Source organism: Vespa mandarinia, chromosome 3, assembly GCF_050613455.1.
Source record: "Vespa mandarinia isolate Hongniang chromosome 3, ASM5061345v1, whole genome shotgun sequence".
In the NCBI taxonomy this organism is placed as follows: domain Eukaryota; kingdom Metazoa; phylum Arthropoda; class Insecta; order Hymenoptera; family Vespidae; genus Vespa; species Vespa mandarinia.
The window spans coordinates 6,447,501-6,471,538 of NC_140812.1; the positions used below are offsets into that span (position 1 = coordinate 6,447,501).

At 30.0% G+C, this 24,038-nt stretch overlaps 1 protein-coding gene across 2 annotated transcripts in view; it reads right to left on the reverse strand.

Annotated features, from left to right (window-relative positions):
- cmpy (crimpy) overlaps positions 1-24,038 on the reverse strand; it is a 314,093-nt gene that overhangs the window by 272,698 nt on the left and 17,357 nt on the right. The gene's annotated exons all lie outside the window — the stretch shown is intronic.

Sequence of the window (24,038 nt, forward strand, 5' to 3'; positions counted from 1 at the left end):
AAGAAAATGGAACGAAGAACGTAACGTTTAAACTTCCGGCCGCTCTATTCGGAAATAGCATTAAAAAAATTTGCGCATATATTTTTTTCTTAAAGTAACTTTTATTCCTTGTCTCTTAGTCCATATCTTTCGCTTGGCAAAAGTAAAAAATTTCTCGAGTCAAATATCAAAGAAAATTGCATTTGATTTCGATTATCGACTCCCTCTCTTTTCCATATTCGTTGCCTACCTTTGTGTATTATCGTTCGTCCATTCGATGCCAATAATTGTATCATTATGTCTATAGAGAAATTATTATAGAAAAATATTGATGAGATTAATCTTTAATCGAACCATCGAGGAAATCGAGGAAAAAGAATTCCTATTGTTACACCGTCCTCCCGTGATTATTTATCATCAAAATTAAAATACAGAGAAAATACAGACGGATATAGCAAATTGTCGTATCATAACTCGTATCGTATTCCCGATTCCATTTATACGTTTTTTTTTCTGTTCATTCGTTTTCCGCCCCCGCCCCTTTCCCTTTTTTTAGCTTATATTCATTCCCATGAATAATTGTGAATTTGCTCATATGATTGGATTCGAAGTTTGAAAGTTTGGATCGTTCTCTCAAAAACGACACACACACGTAGCGATCGGTACGTTCGTAACTCTCGACTTTCATTATTCATCCAGTTATAACGATTATTACTGATTCTGAATTATTCATCAATACGAGTCATGTTAGTAACCACTTTTATTCGACCATTCGATCGCTTATAAATCCCTTGTACGAAACCATTAGTCGATGTAAGTTTTCTTTTCTATTTACTGACCTATTTAAAATACAAAAAGACAATTAGAATATATGACAGGATTATTGAATTTTATTCGACTATCGACTATCTCTTTAATCGAATTGCTTAAAGTCAAAGGAACGAACTAACGAGTCCTGTAATTTTAAAATCAAATTCGTTCAAATGAATTTGAAAATCGATCGAACTATTCCGGTTTTTCGTCTGTTACCAATCAATTTTTGTTTGTTTTGTTTTTACTTCTTTTTTTGTTTCTTAATTCGTCAAATTACTACTGCAAAATACAGAGGCATTTGTTACAATAATTGTATTTCGATTTTTGATACTAATGAGGTTCGAAGTTATAATTGATTGTGGGTCCTCGTTCAATCGATTTTAGTTTATTCCCCAAAGCTAATATTGTTAAAGTTTTTCTTACGACAGTCGGAACATATTGTACCTATTTACCAAAGTTCGTCGACGTTAAGAAATACTATTGACAATAAACTAAAAACAAGAAAAACTTTATATCATATCTTATCTTGTATTATTGGCTGTGATTTTTCTTTTATAGATTTAACAATTTTTGTTTCTCTTGACATTTCCAGAATTTTATCAATTATAATAGCAATTAATTTTAAACTGCTTTTTTTTTGGATCACTATTTTTAAACATATGATCAATATTAATTTTATCTCTATTTACATGATTTTTTTCAATTATTGTTGTTTTTTCTTCTTTCTTTCTTTTTCTTCTCTATATATCAATCTAGTATATACCAATACAGAATTCTTTGATAGAACATTCATTTTAATATTTAGATCATTTAAAAACTTATATTTCAATATTATCCGTATTTAGATTAATATCTTGTATTATTACAGATGACAGAAGAAAAAAAATACTATTTTTCATTCAATAAGAATAATCTATGCTATAATTACTATTGATCTTTTTGAATTTATCGTTGAAATTAATCATATATATTTATCGTAAATCTTGCTCATTAGGATATCTTGATTAAAATAAATTTCATATCGGACAATCTATTTCAAATTTAATTAATCATATTGATTAGCGTATTTTGAAATTAATTATCATACTTATCCTTTACATTATATTCTATTAGCTCCATTAGTGCTTATTTAAAAGAGCAGCATCTCATCGACAATCAATATGACGGACAATACACAACAGACACATACAAATTTCAACAAAGAATATATAATATAATAAATTATATTATATATTGTTCGATAAATTAAATCAAGTATTGAAATATTTCAAAAAGAAATAGATCATTTATAATACTCGAAGCTATCGGATAATTAATTCATATAATTATCTATTTTTTTGATCTACGAAAAGTAAAATCTTAGATAAAATTAATAATTGCAAAACTTCTCTTTGGACTAACAACTGTAATATCCTAGATCATAAATCTGTTTCTTTATTTTATGTCAAACGTAATACAACACGTTGTATGCAGAACAATACGCTCATAGTCGCAATGTAATCGGTCCCGACTTTCCCAAGGGAAAATGCTAATTGTTTAATGAAATGTACCGTATGTGTGCATATATATACAGATGTGTGTGTATCTATGTATATATATATATATATATATATATATATATATATATGTATAGCTAAATTCAATTGTGTACCTACAAGAAATTAAATGTTGACGTCTTTGATATCCCATAGCTATCAATCAAGACTCTTTAAATTTACCTTAAAAATATCAAAAAATAAATAAAACCAAATTAAAGTTCAAATTCATTTTTCATCGAGCATCGATTCATATATTTTTTTTTATAAATTATGTTATATATATTTTCTAAAAAATCATACATAGACAGACACACATAAACATATACACAGAGATACACGCATACATATACACAAAAGTATCTTAGTTTTATTATTATTTTTTTAAAGAAATTATTAACCTCTTAACAATATCATTTATCGACTAAGTGGTTTTACTTTCATTACACTAGGATTATCTCTAATAACCAAGCTGGTTAATCGTGGTAATGGGGTTAGCCATAGGAGAACGCTCGAAGCTGATAGAATATAAGGAGGTCAATGCACATAATTAACCAAGTTAGTTAATCAAGATCGAAGATACCCTGCCGATCGTCGATAATATCGAACCGATACTAATTGTAAGTTCAATAATCCACGTAGCAGAGCAAACCGTAAAATCGAGTTTGCCGATCGGTTTGATGATCGTTTCTCCAATACGCAAGGATAGCCTAAATGCGAATTCATTTCGACTTAATGGCCCGAACGTGAACCGGTTAATTGATCCAACTCGGCCACGCATCGAAATACCTAGTATCGATCTGCAAATGAAATTCGATTAAGAAAATTTCTCGAATTTGATAACCCGTATCACTAAACCATTATAATCGATTTAGTTTAAAAGAGAACATTCGAAAAGAAATCTTTCGTCGAATTTTTTTTCCCTTTCGTATTAGAATCGTACGAACTATTAGATATATAAATTAAAGTTAAATCCTTCTGATACTTTTTCATAATCATGAAACTAAAAATGATGTTTCTTATATTGCATTTCAATAGCCATTAATTAAGAACTTTCCGATCGTACGACTAATCGACATTTAAAAAAAGGTGCCATCATCTGTACGATTCTAACGATATAAAGGTCAAATAATATCCATTTATATTCGATATATTTGTTGAATCATTGATAAACCTGTTATAGTTATTTCCAAAGCTTCTTGTTAAACTTTTTTCACTACACTTTTTTTTTCTGTGCGTAACGTTTCAGACGAACGTAATATAACTTTCAAACTTTCATTTCGCCAACTATCAAAGTGAGATAACGTTTGTTCTATAAAAAAAAAGAAAAAAAAAAAAAGAGAACAGAAAAACCAGAAAAGCCAATAAAATGAAAATTTTCCAACAAGTTCGACAACTCAAAGAGAAAGAGAGAAGATAAGGGGATGCTTAGCCAACATCTAATGCCAATTCATTTGGATTTAATGGCCCATACGAAAACCGGCAAGAGCAATTGGCCGCGTCCAACAACGTCGAAACACACATTTCCGCTTTTACGTGCGTTCCATCGATGATCTTTCTGGGAAATCGCACAATGCGAATTTGGAGAATGCAGGGTGTATAGATGAACGATTGTATGTGCTTTCCTCCTCCTGTTCGATCCGAACATGACTAAATCGTGCGTATTTGGTATCCTCGTAAAATGTTAGAATTTCGTTGTACCTACACGATATATAACGTAATATCAAAATAAAAAAAAGGAAAAATTCATATGTCGTAAATCCTTTCGTGATATATGTCGTGATATTAATCGTATATACTTTCATATTTATTTCAAATTTTTTTATCGTTTATCAAAATACATCAAGACTTATTATTAAAGTCTAATAATGATTCGATGTTTAATTGGTTATCATTAATACGTAACGAATGAATCGTTTTTCAAATGTTTTTATAAAAAAAAAATTTCTTTTTTCTCTCTCTCTCTTCAATTTCATCGGATATTTTCTTACATACAAAAAAAGAAAAAAAAACAAAAAAAAAGAAAACAAATAAAAAATTATTGTCGACAATTATAATATTAAAGAAGATATAACAACAATTATTTACAAGATATTCCTTTAAGTTTTTTTATATCGAGATTAATCGAGATAAACGTCGATCGAACATTGAACTAGCTCGATTGCCTTCGGCAACCGACCCGAGCTGGGGACCGCATCCCCTGAACCCCAACGAAAAAATAAAACTTTTTCACATTATTGACGACCGACGTGGATTGGCTCATTGCTCTTGTCTTCCCCTTTTGCGATTTCGTCCCCATAATTTGAGGATTTAAACCCTCAAATCTCTTTTGATTTTATAATCACGATGATTATTAACTATTATCATTATGTTTATATTACATCATTCATTTTGCATATCATTTATATTTATTACGATCTTATGCGCATAAGCATATTTTTATCATTAAATATTTATATTAAAAGGGATGGCATTTTAAAAGAAGTTCTCTCTTTCTTTCACACACACACACACACACGCTTTCTGTCAAAAGTATTTTATAAAATTTGCATAGAAATTTTATTATTAAAATATGTAATTTAACCTTTCGAAATTAATCAGGCAATATTGTCTAAAATTAACAAAAACAACATAAAAGCTGTAAAATATTAATACCATCGATTCGATTATTTTGTTAATTGTTATCATGAAAATGATTACAATAATATGAATATTATCTTAAAAGTTTTCGAGCAATAAGTTTGAAATCTTAAACAACACTTTTCGTTACGATAAATAAACTATGTATAAGATTTAATTATATTTATCGGAGTCAATTCGTAAATACAGAATACGAAAGAGATTAATAAAAAAAAAAAAAAAAAGAAAAAAAAATCCACACGCATATTTATAAAACTTCATGATTCTTGTAAAACTTCAAAGAAAATTGAGAAATCTCATTTTTATGAAAAATAATAGCAAACGAACGCTTCTTGTTATAGTGATTGCATACTAAGCGCTCTCAGCGGTTGTGCTTAAAAAGAAAAATAATAAAAAAAAAAAAAAAAAAAAAAAAGAAAAAGAAAAAAAAAGGGAAAAAAGAAAAAGAAACGCGTCTCTTGCAGCGGGAAATTCAAAATTCCATGCACGTATACAAGCCGCTGTTCGGGATGCAATAACGTTAAGGTGCTGATGTACTGCGGCTCGTGGCTTTTCTACTGCGTGCTCGTATCCAACGAAAATAGAGATTCGCAATTACCGAAGTAAATGGAATTATGAAAAATAACGGCACGACAGCGTGCCGTGCTGTGCCGAGCGTTATATAAGTAAGTTTCGTAATAATCAGCAAGCACGTTTATCATAGAGTACTCCGTTTTCCAAAGGAAAGCTTCTTGAAGAGGGTAAAAAAGAGAAATGAAAGAGAGGCGAGGAAAGGGATAAGAGAGTGACTCGAAGTACACAAGGGAAAAGCTAGCTCGCGACGTTTTCATCCACGATCGCATTTGCATGCGTAATGCAAACAGAGATTGTATAGAAAGAGGGAGAAAGAGAGAAATAGTTCGGACGTTCTCTACCAACCTTCCTTTTTGTTCAAACCTTCCATACCTACTGGGATGCAATTAACTGAACTAGAAAGTTAAACACAAACGTGTTCCTTCGTGTTTAATACGAAAAAGAGATAAATAACGATCAGACAGGATCGTTCAATTTTGACTGATCGCGGATATACTTTAACTTTGTTTACGTAACGATTGAAAAATAAACAAATAAGTACGAACGGTTTTGAATTTTCCTTGATTATAGAACTTTGAAGAATAGCGTGAACATGTTTGTACTAAAAATAACTAATTCTTTCTCTTTTTTCAATCCCTTTCCTCTATCTCTCTCTCTCTCTCTCTCTCTCTCTCTCTCTCTCTCTCTCTCTCTCCATCTATCTATCTATCTGTTTTTCTCTCTTTATCTTTTTCTTTCTCCGTCGAATTTATATTAGATTTTTTCGTTGCTTTTTCTTTTTTTTTTTTTTTTCTTTTTTCCATATACATACGTAGTTATGTACATACGTAATAAAATGCAAGAAGTTGGAGATCAAATTCGTTCTCTTTCTCGTGATTCCAATGGGAAACGAAAGAAAAGCGAATAAAACGTAGAGAATTAATGAAGTTCGACCTAGTTTCACCTTCCAATCTTCCTTCAACTCTTAAGAGTTCTGTGTTTAATGGTCGTAGACGAACTCGTCTATGAAAGGATATTAAGAACAATTAATTGTGTGTTGGTAAGCGCTATATTTTCTAATCCATTTCGATATTTCTCACAATCGATCAAATAATTCGTAAATTTATTATGAATTATAAACCAAGGACGTAAACATTGTCACAATTAATATAGAAAGTGAAATATCGTTCCTCAGTTTGTATCGTTGAACAAACCAAATACTTGGACATATTTCATGTTTCTAGGGACTTTGAGTTCTAATAAAAAATTCAAAGGACAAACGATGCCAACCAGGCTGACATTGTCCGGTGGGATTATAACGTAAAATGAAATGACAGAAAACAACGTACGACGATCAAGTCATCGGCGAGAAAATTGTTGCATTTTGTCCATGGCCATTCGCAAAAACGTGTTCCGTTACTGAGTCGTTAACGTCCCATCACAGAAATAGCCATTGCTATTAACAAACGCGTCATAAAAAAGTATGGACGTTGCTAGACATTTTTGATATTTATTTATTTTTTTTTTCATTCTTCTTCTTTTTTCTTGTTTTTTCACTGTTTTTATTTTTTACAACTCAACCATGACGTAAAAAAAAAATTATATACGCAAAAAGAATTAACGATTTCTTTATACGTTTCATTTAATATTACTCAATGGAAGAATATATATTTTTTTTAATGAACCATTTTCACAATAACAAAAATGGATTTCAATAAATTCGAAAATGTAAATCATTTAAAGTGCCTATTAATTTCCCTTTAAACGATTTATTTGTTTCCTGTAAAAACATAAATGATTCGTACGACGATGTAAAACAACGAACGCAACTGCATTGAAAATTGGATATATACATAAATATATATTATACGCACACACACAAATATATATCTAACGTGTTCTATCGCACATTCAAAACTTTTACATGTCATTTGTGCGTAAGTTTGTAAAGAGTGCGTAACACCAGTAGAAATTTATCAGCAATACGAGTTTCACATCCGTTTTCATACACACACACACTCTTTCTCTCTCTCTATCTCTCTCTAATGTCGTTACGCTTACATATACGCGTTTCATTTCATCGGAAAGGGAAAGGGAGGGAGGGAGAGAGAGAGAGAGAGAGAAAGAGAAATTATTATACCTCTAAAGCCGATGAATAAATATTAATCTATCAAGAAAATCGCATATCTGCCATATTTGCGAATATAATCAACTATAAAATGAAACGACGTACAATGATTTTGAAGTGTGCGTATATCGATATTAAATATCCTATATATAGAATATATATATAATATATATACATATATATATACATACGTTGTTTTCTCTCTTAATCATATCCTGTTTCTTTCTTTTTTTATTTTTCTTATAATTAATTTACATGTCATTTATTTGTCAAGTTTACTGTAATTCTTTTAATTAACTTGTTTAATGTCATTAAAATACAGTATAGTATAATAAAATGTTCATTCTTTTTCTCTTTCATTTATTTCTTTCTCTCATCCTGCATCTCTTTCTCCTACTCTATATTATTCATACATGATACAAAAGACAATATAAAACATGAGATCTTTAAAATACATTTCTCCTCTTTCAAGTTATAAAATTCGAACAAGTGTAAAGAGTTAACCTGCATTCAGATTTTCCTTGAATAAAGTATAAAGATAGACCGAGTAAAAGAAAAAGAGAGTGAGAAAGAGTGAGAAAGAGAGAGAAAGAGAGAGAGAGAGATAGATTTCCCTCTGAAACTGCTGCGTTGTACCCTAATTAACCGCATGAAATTGAAACACCACGTAAGCGTCGTTACCGAAGAGCTTCGTGCTATCGCAAAATCATCATTATGCTGTAACTATCCGTACTAATCTCTGTCATTAAGCTTATCCATCAATCTTCTCCATTGTTGCTCAACGATTCCTCTGATTTGTTTCGCTTTCAACTCGAACGACATCACGATTAGTGATACGCCACTCAAATAACTTTGACGTCGTTATCATTGTTATCCTTGATGATCATTGACTAGTATGACACCCTTTCCAAATGGAATGGAAACATGATTGACAACGAAAAACGGATTGGATAAGTTTGGTTAACTTTCTACTTGAAATATCTATATTGTTGATTTTATTTCTATTTAAAGTCAACATAATTTCTTTCGTATATTTTATGAAAAGGTTTTTGTTTTGTTTCTTTAAAAAAAAAGAAAAAAAAAAGAAAAGAAAAGAAAAAAGAAAACAAAAAAAAAAGAAAAGAAAAAAGGGAAAAGAAAAAAATCGAACCTATCTCCAACAAAAATATTAATCCAAAAATACAATATGTATATATGTATAAGTTTACGAACTGAAAAAAATTTCTCGATTTAAAAAAGACAAAGAAACATATTTTTTCACAACGATTATTAGCTTTTTTAAATGATATCCATAGATATAACAAACCCTCGAAGTTCTCAAAAAGAAAAAGCCTCAAATCCAACCGTACGCATAATACGACTATTAAAAATAGAAGTCTGTGATAACCGGTCGAAAAAACAGAGAAAATCCTGAACGTGTTTCGAATTTATGAAAGCCAACATGCGCATACAATATTCTATACTATTCTCTACTGACCGTCATCATAGAGGAAAAGAAGGAAAAAAAGAAAAAAAAAACAAAAAAAAAACAAAAAAAGAAAAATAAAGAAAAAAAGCTCGAAACAGCGAAGTACTACTACTGGGAGACCAAAAACGACTAGTACAGCGAGTAAAAATGAGAGCGACAGAGAAATAGAGATGGGTGGAATTTAAAATCCATGAGAGACCGTCCGGTAGGAGAACACATTCGGGTCATCTCTCGGTGAAGTTCTCTCTTGTAACAACTCGCACATACATACATACATACTTACATACATACATACATATGTACATACATATCTCTCCTATCGGATCTATCGTGTGTCATGCGTGACACACAAGGGAATGTCAGCTATACCGTTTTCACACGTGCAACACAATGCCACGTATTATCAGTCACTTGTATACAGAAACATACATACACGCACACATACATATATATATATATATATATATATATATATATATATATATATATATATATAGAAAGAGAGAGAGAGAGAGACTAAGCTCGATCGACTGGTATCGACACGTACACAGATTCGATATAATAACGCAAGCTGTCTGTTGCTACCGCTACTACTGCTGTTGTTGGTATTGTTGCTTCAACGGCTTGTATAAAATAAAGCGAGCAGCAATCGATCGATTCTATACAATACAATCTATGCACATATGTATCTATACGAAATATTTAAAAACAAGAGAAACAAGGATAAGCTTCATGGAAGCTTGCTAGGACATACGATAAATCTTTATTTAGTAAAAGATAAACGTATATAGTGTAGAATTATACATACATAATACATATATATATATATATATATAAATATATATATATATATGTATATGTGTATGTGTGTATATTATGTGTTAAAGTCCGATCGCATTTATACGCTTTTCAAGATTTCATGCTACGGGAAAGTACGAAGAGTATGCAATGATAATGGTCTTCCGGTGATTATCGTGTGCATTCCTGAATTTCTCTCTACTTCTCGCTCCCTCTCTTTCTCTCTCTCTCCCTCTCTTTCTCTCTTTCTTCCTTTTTCTCACTTTGCTCCGAGGGGTTGCAATAATTATGGGTGAAGTCGCGTTCGTTACGAGGAAATTTCTTAATACTCTCGATTTGACTCGGTAATATGGCCGCGTTCCCGCAATCGTGCAAGGATGCACTCTATTTGGTTTTGTGCTTTCCACTGAGATCGAGTACAGCTTTCACGTCATTTCAAAAAGACCACAGTTACTCTACGATGTGTTCCATTTAACGTACTCGTATAAAATATGTACCAATGTATGATTCCTTTTTGATTATACGTAGAAAAGTCCAATTAAAATCATGATTTTTGTAATGAAAGAATATATGTAAATATCGCGTAATGCTTGTTACGACGAAATAAATGGATTTACCTATGACAATTACTTGTTAATATATTTTTCCATAACATTGACATTTATTCTTAAAATTGACTACTTCATTTTTGAGAAGAAAGAAATATTTCTCATATAATTAAAATAACGATTAAATATTTCACGTTAAACTCGTATTTTTCTTCGTCCCCAATGGAACAAGTTATACATATATATATATATATATATATATATATATATATATATATATACAGAGAGATAATTCAAGATGTAGCGTAATTTTATTTGCTAGCACTTCTCCCGGCGTGTTAGACCACGCAAGATACCATCAAGGCCGGGTCAATTTTGCGCCCGGAATATAAAGCGCGATAGCGAGCCTCTCGTGCATAGCTAAGCGCCGTTGTAATGAGAGACCGTTACTTAGAAATTAACGTTAGACGGGAAAAGTTGCTTCGTCGTTTCTTCTCGAATGTATCTCAGCCTCTTTCCCGACGATCCTCAATTTTTGTGAGAAAACTTTTTGGAAAATATCCGCTTGAAGAGTTAAAAGGAAAATTCTCTTATCTATATTTTGAGGAAAACTTTCAAAACGCTATCGCACGATTATTATTATTATTCTACAATATTATTAAATAATATTTAATGTATATGTGAAATTATTATTTTATTAGATTGTACAGATTGTAACCAGGGAAACCGCTGGGATTTCAAATTTGACGAAGAAATTTTTTGCTGAATGTCGCAATAAAATACCAAGGACCATAGTCCTGTTTTCTATTGCTGTATAAAGAAGAATTCTTAAGAAGGGTCACGATGGGTGGGTATTTTGAAGCGAATTCTTTGAAGAATAAAATCTTAGAAGAAAAAAAGGGAAGACAGGATTGGCCATTCCTAGCGGAAAAGTTGAATCCAATAAACCAAGAATGGTCCATTTCGAGAACGGAAATATGCACTAAAATGTGGAGGATATGAGAAAACGTAACGGTCACAAGTACGAACAAGTTATATATAAATAGTTATATATACGTAGATGTACATACAATATATGATATGTATGTGTCACTATACATGTGTCGTAACATTTGTGGATATACATTATATTTATTATTATGAGTATATATATATATATATATATATATATATATATATATATTTCATATGTGAACTTATATAGACGATTATATGAATACATAGAAATGCACGTCCATGAATAAGAAGCAAGAATCCTCAGATAGCATACTTTACTTATATATTTCATACGTTTCAACTTTTGACATCACTCCCTTCTAACGTTTCAATACATTCCCAAATGAATATCTACGACCATACCTATAATATTCTACATTTTTTAGTACTTATTTTTCAACTTGAATTGAAATAGACAATATATATATATATATATATATATATATATATATAAAAATAAAATCTATTATGAAATTTTATGTATCAATGAATACAAAATTTGTTATAAAAATCTTACTATAAAATTATAAAGATATCTTTTTAATCAATTTATCGAGATATTGTAACATGAATCTATAATATTCTTTCATATTTGACGAAATATATGAAAGACATAAGGGAGAGTGAGAGAGAGAAAGAAAGAGAGAGAGGGAAAGAGAGAGAGGGAGGGAGGGAGGGAGGGAGAGAGAGACAGAGAGAGAGAGAGAAAGAGAAAGACAATTCGTACAGTGAATTTGAACGTTCGGTATATCGCGGACATTTATTGGATGCCTTCTGGCTATTTCATATAGAGAGGAGAAAAGAGAGAGAGAGAGAGAGAAAGAAGGAGAGGGGGGAGGGAATAGTAGACCACGTTATTTCACTCTTTCGCGCGTAACGAATTACCGTACAAAGTGGGCAGTAATTTGCTATCTGATGGCTCGAGGCCACCACCGCCACCACTATAGCATTTTGTGCGTGACGGTTTAATTAGTTGAACTCGAGGTGACCAACTTACTTTCATCGATATCGTAAGATTATTTTCAAATCACAAACAACTAATTCTATTAATTGAAAAAATACGTTTGTACATTACATTCAATTAATTTTTCTAAGATATTTCTACTATGTATAACTTAGTAACTTGTTACTGTCGAAATAGATGTCGAAACCTTAATTTAATTTTTTTTTAATCCATAAAAACGAAAAAAAAAACAAAAAGAAAAAGAAAAATTATATAATGTCAAAATTAATAATATTACTTATAACAGTTATAATTATATTATACAAATTATAACTTATATTTAAGAAAAATAATAAAAACTTTGGATATATTAATAATTTATTTTCTAACGACAAAATAAAATCAAATATTAAAAAAATACAAATGTGTATGTGTGTGTATATATATACATATGTATAAGTGAGTGACTTAATAGTTACATGACTTAGAGGTATAACTTGAAATGGTATCATGATAAATAAAAATGTGACCTTTATAAAGTACACTTGGTGCACTTACTGATCGAAATATTTTTTTCCTTCACATAGAAATATTCAATCATTGATAATAAATAAAAAAGAGATTCGTTCGAAATTCTCTCTCTCTCTCTCTCTCTTTCACTCTCTCTCTCACTCACTCTCTCTCTCTCTATCTCACTCTCTCTCACTCACTCTACCTCTTTGCGGTCGATGTTAAAGTTGGATAAAATTTATAACGGTTCGAATCGATGAAACCACTCGAAATCGGATCGGTGTGCAGTACAAACGGCTAAGTAAACTAACGCTCTCCAGCTAAATATTTCACGAAGGACGATTGTTGCTTCGAAAGTAACCGACCACCCTTTTCCAGAAAATCGAGATATATATATATATATATATATATATATATATATATATATGTATATATATGTAGAGGATTGGTTCGAGCACGTTCGTTGCTTTCTCAATGTCGGCCAACAAATCTTTGAGAATGGTTCTTATCGTGGTATAGACGCGTATCGCATTTCTATGCAACACCGATTCTAAACGACGACGCGAATAAGTATATCTTTAAAGGGGGAAAAAAAGAAAAAGAAAAGAAAAAAGAAAAAAGAAAAAAAACAGAAAAAAAAAAGAAAAAAAATACATTTTTTCTCGAAAAGCTATGGATTACGGGAAAGATCGAGAAGTTGTAAATATGCACGTTCGAAATCGATCTAAGTCGCTACGAAACTTAGTGTTCTGACGAAAAAAAAAAAAAAAAGAAAAGAAAGAATAAAAAAATATTCCGTAAAATTATCGATATAAATGCAATAGAAAAAAAAAAAAAAAGAAAGAAACAAATGATAAAAAAAAAAGGAAGAAGAGAAGAAAAACAAGAAAGAAGAAAAATAATCTACGAATACGACAAAGAAAATTTTTATGCGAAAATTTTTATTTCTCACTTTAGTGAGAAAATGATCGGGTCAATTTTTTTCTTTTTTTTTTTTTTTCCATACAACTCCGAACAGGAGGACGTATAAAGCATAGCAACACACACGCACCCATACTATTCGTGCTTTTGTACAAAAAGCAATCGAATGTGCGCACAATCGTCTAGTGGGATTCCTAACGAGTCTTTTCTCTTTCCATACATATACACACATACAACTGCAACGGGATCGCGGTTCTCTTTCCTTTTTCCGCTAAGCTCACCCCCGACCACCCCGAACATCGCCATTCACCAACACCATCGCTACTGACAGGCCAGCTTTGTACCGAAATAACCGGCCATTGTTCAACCATTCTACTCTTATTTCGACTGTAAAAGGAAGGAGAATGAGGCGCGAAGAGAACGTAAATAGCATTCGGTTGCCGTCAAAGGTAGTGCACGAATAAAAGAGTACCTACGGTCTGCAACTACATCTCGCGATTCAACTTTTTCCCCCACCGCCGCTAACATCACCACCATACCAAACCAACTAAATCTTGCAACCCAAGCGCACGTTTCTTTTTATCTTTACTGACGCGTTTGACGATCATTCTATATATGCACCTGTATATTTCTGTGAATGTGTTTGTAATTGAATAACGATATATCATTAATTTTACAATTAATATATTTTATAGTATATACAAATAAACAGAGTTTTACTTTATTTACATTTTTCGTTTCATATTAAGTAAAATTCTGTTTAAGGCAAAGATTAAAATGATATAATGAAGTTTTTTAAAACTATATATATTATATTTTAATCATTGAAATTTTTAATGATTATATATATATATACATATAGTCATTAAAAGTTTATATCTGAAATTATTATTATTATTTATAAAAAATATAGATATCTTAATTTTTATTTCTGTATGTATATACAGAGATTCAAATTATGTGAACATAATTTCATTATTAGATACAGAATATTAAGATAAAAAAGAAATTTCATATACACATATGTCCAATATGATCTTGTTTCCGAGATACAGACGTTTTTGTATTTTATCAGTTGTTTACTTGCTTTTAGAAAAAAATTGCTCGATGGTTCGATCGTGGAGGACCAATCAATTGGCCACCATGATCGCCAGTTCTATTAGATCCCATTCAGTCTTATTCAATCCTATTCAACCCTATTCGATCCTATTCAGTTTTATTGATCTTGTTCGATCCTGTTCGATCCTATTCGGTCCTACTCAGTCTTGTTCGGTCCTATTCGATCTTATTAAATCCAATTTGATCCAATTCGATTCTATTTGGTCTTATTCAGTTCTGTATTATCCTATATTTCTACCTGTCTTAAATTTTTTGTCTAAACATTGTTAAATATCTTAGAATACATGAGACTAGATAAAAAAAATGTTTCAGACAAAATTTATTTTCTTTTTCTTTTTTTTGGGGGAGGGGGGGCGCGGGAGTAAAATAAAATGCTCTTACAAAAGTTATAGATTTTCATTTTAAATAATAAAGATGAGATTGAAATAATTTTGAAAATAACAGACGAATCTGTTATATTTGATTCCAAAATCGAACAACTCAAACTTTCAATAAAAATTATTTTATGAAATATATTATATAATATACTTCATAAAATTTATATATATATAAATATATATAAATAATATATATATAAATAATATATATATATATAAATTATGGGATTATATAAAACAATAAAATGTTCTGAAACATTCTGTAATCCATACCTATATTAATCAATGTTAATAACATATCACATAAAATTAATACTATAATACAATATATAGAACAATTAAATCATATATACATATTATAGAATATATATACATGTATAGTATATTAGTATATAGTATATATATAGTATATTAGTATATATATATAGTATATATATAGTATATATATAGTATATATATAGTATATAGATTATCGCACACGTACGAGTATAAAGTAGAAAAAAAAAGAAAAGTAATTAATTATTCTATATATTTTTTATTATATTATCGATTTCATGTGATTCTTTAATACCAGTCATTTCTTCAACCCACTCTAAATCTTATAAATTTTATATCATTCTTATAGGTACTCTTACATCGAAAAAAAAAAAATAGAATTCTTTCTTTCTATATAAATGTTACTATTTCCTTTTCTTTCGCAATCTTTATCTTACTATAAAATGTATTCCATTGTAACCATTCGACCGAGTGCGAAAAGATAAAATACGAGTTATTTCGTAACGATATAAGAAAAAAAATCGTAGAAAAAGATTCTTTTGAAAGAAATAAAATCGAATATATAAAGACGTTCAAATCTTTCGCTTTCAAATTCTTTCGGAGAAAACGAGAATTATCCTTCAGACTGACAACGGTGCTTTCATCGTTGGAGTTGTGTCATCCTTGTGTTAAGGGTTTTCTTCTCAAGTACCTAGAACGTCCCCATTGCAGTTATGCATTAAACATACGACATAGAGGGTTGACTGGGGGGAGTGACAGAGGGGTTGAAGGGGAAGGAGGGATTGAAGCGTGCTCGCATGATACGCGTATGCATACGACAGGTCACCTTCTTCGTCGTTGTCCAAACAAAAATTTTTCATTTTCTCTATGCTCCCAGTAGCACGTGAAATATCGAATGCGTTTCATAATTATTTTCTCTGTTCAACGAAACGAAATAAAACAAGAAAAATAAGAACAACAAGATCAATAATGTGAAATAACAAAACAAAATAAAAGAAAAGAAAAAAAAAAGGATCATATTTAAAAACGTAACAATTAAGAATAAAACTATAATTTAATACAAATAAAACTAATAAACAAGTTATACAAATAAAGTTATTAAATAATCCAATTAGTAACATAATAATTAATAATAACATTATTATAAAAACAAATATCTCTTTACCTTGAAAAGATAATTGAATGGTGAAAAAATTTTAGATAATAATTTGAAAAGTTAAGATTAAAAAATAATCTCAATTAGAACGAAGCACGACTTAACATTTACTATAGTAAGTGTTAAGTTATTGTAAGTGAATTACGAATGAGAGCGATGAAAACGATGGAAAGAATAAGGTTTGCTCTCTCTCTCTCTCTCTCTCTTTCTCCATTTTTCTTTCTTTTTTCTTTTTTGGTCTTTTTCTCCTGACTCTTAAAAAATGTAGAATGTTGAGTTCGTTGCTCTCAGAGATCACAGACATCTCGAACGCATTCGTAACTGGCCTTTCTCGCGTTGTGTTTCTTCACCCTCAGCGTTCTTTTTCCGTCATAAGAGTTGGTATTTACACGTTATGAGGCGTAGCAAGTTTTCAGGTCAAGAACTTTCAGCAGTTCAACCACCCTTCCTCTTACCTGAGTCAAGCCGATGAAAGTCTTTTTATACCTGTTAACGGGTTCCGGTGTTCTTTAGCTTTGTATAATATATCAAAGGTGCGACAATTTTCGAAATCTTGAAATCCAAGACACATTTCTTTGTTCCCTTCGAATTATACATGTATTTTCTTAAAAAAAAAAAAAAAAAAAAAAAAAGCTTCACTCCAAACAATGTTCGTACAAGATTACTAATAATACGTCATAATATTCATTAAATCTCACGTAGTGTCATTAAATTTCAGTGCAATTTTATATACGAACATTATTCTTACAAAAGACAATGACAATTTGTGAAATATTTCACCTTAGTAATTTATTCAATTGTTCCATTTTAACGAGGGCAATTCATTCGTCCTTCATTTTTCTCTCTTTCTATCCTTTCAAAGTACTCTCTCTCTCTCTCTCTCTCTCTCTCTCTCTCTCTCTCTTTCTCCTTCTCTCTTTCTCTCTCTCTCACACTGTACTTTAAAAAATTACTTCCACGTAAGAGTAATGCATAAAAGAAAATGAAAGTAAATCAAAAGGAATAACTATCGAGCGAACTTGGAAATGTAAAAAAAAAAAGAAAAAAAATGTATTAAGCAAAAATATCATTATTTAACTTCGTTTGATATCAATCGAAGTACATGAGCTATAAGAGGTTATACCCACTTAGAAAGTTCCAACAAAATCAATTTATCAAAAATATTTTTATTCAATAATATTATCCTTTAAGAATATTGTTTGAAAATTACATCAGAAAATTTCAAAATTTAATGAAGTTATAGCAGTTTGAATTCGATCCTATTGAATTCGGCATTACATGTACTTTAACCTGTAAATGCTATTCTCTCTGGAAAACTGTTTTTCAAATGATTGCCAATAATATGATTGCAAATTAATAAACCGATTTAAATGAAATTTGATTATTTTTCATATTATTTAGTATCTGTTATACGAATATTTTTTTAAGAGCCATAGAATTTTTTTTGTTTTTTAATCGTTACAAAACTATTGAAATTTTTTCTCGAAAATTGCATAACAAATTCAATCACTTCTATTTTTTCATTAAATGAAAGTATTAAAAATTGACTTCGTGAAGGACTCGTTTTTTTAATATACTTCGAGAGCTTTTTGCTTTTCTCTTTTTTGGTAATACGCTGATACTGACTGGTATTATTGGTACCGCAAACATCATAGAAAAGACTCCATATGATTCGACATCGATAATTCCAAGAAGATAATGGATTTTTTCAATCTTTTTGTTGAAAAATATTCCTCAAAGTAAACACTATCACAAATATTTCATGATTTTATATTAATAGAATAAATAATATGCAAAAAAAGAAAAAAAAAAAAAGAATCATAAAAATTACCATCTTTTCATTTTGGAGTCATCTAGATTCTAATCTAAATCGATAAGAAACGTATAAAAACGTAATTAAAGCTTTTAAATGAGCCATTCCATTACTCATAATTTTTCTATTTTTCAAAATTATATCTCAACGTCTTCTATCGACAAAATTAAACGCGATGGCAAACTCCAGATTATTTCACGGATCCTAAACACATACCTACAATTATTTATCCTCACACGATATCAGACAATTACATCGAAGGATTTTAGTGAGATAGTTGAAGTGAGAGGGTAAGAGGGTGGAAATGGAATTCAGTGACGTCGCCGCTCTATTAAGCTAGCTCGCGGAATATCGCATTGCGATTGGCACCACGTCGTATAGCGTTTAATGGGAAAAGTTACGTACTGCAAGCATTCGCTAAATTCTCAAGACGTTACTTCATCTCTCTGGAAAGATAGAGAAGAGGTACGTATATACGTACTCTTCTGTGTAGAGAGAAAATCGAATTTATCGAACATCTCCTCTCCTCACATTCTCATGACTTACGCCATCACTACCACAATCAACACTATCGCTTATCCTTTTCTCAACATTCACTCGTCTCGATAAGTTCTTGATATTTACAAGGAAGTCGGAAATATTGTCGCTATAACGATGTGTGGACTCGATTCAATATTCTCGAGTAGACATTATTTCCGTGAATGAATCATCGATAATCAAATAGAATCCATCTTCTCATTGAATTATATCATATATAGCATCGAATCGATAACGTTGAGCTATCGAGTACTTCTATATGCATTAACGGAACCCATTAAATAAATTTTTATAGATGAGAAAACACATGAATTTATATAATTTATATTCAACCAGTGATTTTTTTTTATGATATATCAAATAAATTTAACGATTTTTCTTTGATACATTCAACAAAAATTCATATCATTCACAAACGAAAATAATTGATTTGAAATTTAAAACGAAATAAATTCTATTATATTTATTTTGTAAGTAGGATATATTATCGAACATATATACAAATTAATATATAATACTAATTCATTAAATTCGATAAATTCTTATTTTGAAATAATCCAATATATTATTATATATTTTGATATATCTAACGAAATAGGATTTTTATTAAAATCCATTCATAAAATCGTTGAATACATTCATAAAGTAAATTCTTTTAAAAGATAAACAAAAAAGTAATAATAAAACATGGGACGTATTGTAAAACTTGTAAAATTAATATGAAAAAATATTTATTTGGAATTAATAATTTTTTGCTTCTGAATGCAAAGAATCCAGCTCATTTATTATAAATTTGCAAAGCTACACGAACGCGTACGAATGTGTGTATGCTTGTACAAGTATGCATGTATGTATGTATGTATGTAAATACGTATACATGTGAAGTCATTCATTGTATTTCCAGATTACCATTGAAATGGCAAATAAACTGGAAATTTTTTTCGACATATAAAGACTATGTATCATGAATTGCTTTTCTATGTATCAGTCATTGCTTTCCTATTGCTTCTCCTTTTTTTCTCCATTCGTTCTTTTATATCTGAGAGTTTTAAGGATAACGGTTACAAAATCGACTTTACGTTAAAGAGAGAGAAAGACAGACAGACAGACAGACAGACAGACAGAGAGAGAGAGAGAGAGAGAGAGAGAGAGAGACTATTTATATTATTTCTTTATTTACAGCTATAAAACTTTTAATTAATATGCAAAAAATTACAATCATTCTAATTTCGCAATTTAAAATAAACACAAGAATATATACGTTTACATCGATATATGCATATCAACATACGCAGATAAATACAAAACAGGAATATAAATAATAATCCATGTAAAAAATTAATCATTGTGAAAAAATATTGCATAGGATCTAAATAAATGATATATAAAATAATATATAATGAATAAAATACAATATGTCAAATATATAGATGCAAAAGAGGAATATGAATAATAACAATCTGTGTAAAAATTAATCATCACCAAAAAATATTGTATAGAATCTCAATAAATGATACATAAAATAATAAATGACGAATAAAATACAATACAATACAATACGTCAACTGCATATATACAAAATAGAAATATGAATAATAACAGTCTGTGTAAAAATTAATCAACGTCAAAATATATCGCATAGAATTTCAATATATGATATGTAAAATATTAAATGATGAATAAAACAGATATGAGTCAAATTACAGAAAACTTAATTTTCTAATAAACCATGAGTACTTGATACAAATTATTATATTTTTATGATTTAATTGATAATTAAAATGTATTAAATTTTAATACAATTAATACTTAATTTTACTTTTTATTTTTATTCTTTATTATTCTTTTATTTTATATTTCTATATTTATATTTTATATTTTTATATTTCTTTTTATTCTTTTTAATATTTTTAATCTTTATTTTTATTCAATTAATAATTAATATTACTTACTAACGCTGGTTTTACTTTTGTCTGAATTTTAGTAAAATAAAAGGAAAGATATAATTATACACGTAACTTGATATGAAGAAAAATTGGACAAGGAATTTTATGCGACCTTCACTCTGCTACAACCTAACTACAACTGCCGAGCTCAACGAAACCAAAGGAACAAGTCATATAGGACATATAAACAACAATCACATTGCCACATGATAGTTTACGATAAACATTCGTTTGAATTTCCGAATAAAATCATATCTTAATACACTATATTACTACGACGTGAAACAAGAATTCTCATTTTTTAGAAACACGCAAAATTTGCTAAATTTACTTGATTATTAAGAAGTAACGATTTTTCTTATTATAATAATGATCTAAAATATAAAATATTTGAATTTTTTCACGTATATTGTCTAAAATATAAAATCTTTTATTCATCTCGTAATTTGGTAATAAAATATTTCTCACGAGCGCGATTTGAACAAACATGATCGTCCATCAATGAGAAATCATTGATTATCTGATCGAAATGATGATTCCAGTTTTACAAGTTAGACATTTATGACAGAATAATATTCTCTCTCTCTCTCTCTCTCTCTCTTTACTCCCTTTTCACGATCGATCAAAACGAACGAGCGTTTTCCATCGGAATTCGTTAAGTTTATATTATTTGTTATCCGTCAAGCCAACGGGAGGACTTGAATGAAAAACGCGAGGTTTCGACTTCTCGTTTTCCAATTTTGCATATCTCAATGCTTGCAACGATGTCGGGTTACCTTATCGTTTTCCATTTAATATAAACCGCTTAAAAAAGAAATGCGCCCGTGTGAAACCGATATTTATGTGAGTGAATTTTAGGTACATTTCATAGATAGTCAAATAAAAACACGTTTTGTTTTCAGATTTTCTTCGAACTGAAACGAATATATTATTTTAATATATTCTTTGATAAATATATTCCGACAAAAAAAAAACAACAGGAACTACTCTTGGTAGTATGATATTTATAAACAAGTTGAATGAAAGATTATTAAGGAAATATTATATATGTACGTAGGTAAAAGATGTTTTCAATTCGTCGTTATTTTATTCAAATGTTAATGAATTAATATCTATAATAATAATAATAATCATTCTTTCACATTACTTACGTTTCTTTTTTCCTTTTATATTCTTCTCGCATTATTAATATTTCATTTTCATCAATTAGTCTCAATTGATCTGAAATTCATTGAATTTGATAAGAAGAAATCGTTCGTATATTTTTTTCTTCTTTTATTTTTTTTTTTTTTTTGATCGACATGTATCTACTCCATTTTTTTGTCCTTTTTTTTTCTTTTTTTTTTTTTTTTTTTTTGTAAGAACTTATCGCAATTATTTAAATATATTTGTTTACTTTACACATATATATCTATATACATACATATAAAATACGATTCTAATCTCTTTAAAATAATATAATAGAAGAAAATGACAATGAAAATATTTTTCAACCGAATTTCATTTTCTCATGGAACGAGTAACGATTCAAATTTTAAATACCCATTCTCTTTTAAAGATACGTCGGACTAATTGAGTTGAAGATTTTAACACCATTTTAAAATAAAAATGAAATGTAAGCTCACTTGACCTAGATATATATTTCCAACATTCCATTGAACGATGGATATAATCGAGATATTGCAGAAGATAAATGCCAGTAACGACCGGATAAGGAATCTTTCGAAGACTCTTTAACGTAACTCTAAGTCCATTTACGCTTTTGAAAGGCAATAACGTCATTACCAGAAAAGGGAGAGGAAATGTTCCGTAAACGTTTCGATATCTCTCCTTTTCTTCGTACGGTCATCTCCCATTCCTCTCCACCACCTCCCTTGCCCGCTACTACCTCGCTCATTTCCGACCCTTCCCTTTCACAGCACGATCACAGGAATCGTAGGAACTACCTTGTCTCATCTCATTTCAATGGACCTTTTCGTGTCTCCTCGTAAGATAATGATTGCTTTTCTCAATTCCCTCGATTGTTTGCCGAAAGAATCCAGTCACCCCTGAGTCTCCACCCCATCTAAAACCTTATGTTCGATGAAATTGTTCGTTGATAACATTCTTCTCCCTTCCTCTTATTGGTCTTGGACTATCCTGAAGAGAGAAAAGTAGAAAGAAAGAGAAAAAAAAAGAGAGAGAGAGAGAGAGAGAGAAAGAAAACAGTCCAATGTAAAAGCGAAGCCTATCCTTCGTCCCACCTACTTTTCTTTTCCCCGATGAATATCTCAAGACGTGGATTCGTTCTCTCTTGAACGGACGAACGGCTTTTCAAGAATTTGAAAGTCGAACGAAAATCGCTTTTGTGAAACGAGTCGTCGTGAAAATAGAGCAAGAGTGTTATCCATCTCGAAGAAATTTGTCTATCCCCACTCTTTTATCCGATCATAGGGAATGAGCTTCGAAAGTAGACCGATCGATCGATCGTATCTACATATCGTTGTTTATTCTCATCTCGATAGAAATTGAAATAAGTTTGAAACAAAGTGTATTGTACTTTGTCATTGTCAATCATCGGTGATAATGATCAATTAGGTTTCATTTTATCTATGTAATTGGTATCAATTATTCGTCGATAATGTCGATAACTATATTTATACGCTGGGTATACTCTCTTTTGTGTTATCGTCGGAAAAATTGTTAATTAAACGGCGGACATGAAAATAAATGGCGTTATCGATCGAATCGTGCATTATACGAAATAAGGTATTACAACGTATATATGCATCGGACGATATATACAAAGCGTTCTTGATCGTGCCATAATCCTCGCCATAATTCCGTATACACTCATGAAAATTTAATTGAACATGCTACTGCAATTTACGTAATTATTGAAATGACCGTGCGTAATCAATAACATGAACATTTGAAATCTCTGGGTAATGCGTTTCCCCTTCGTTGAATTCTATCGATCTAATATATACACGGTAAAAATATT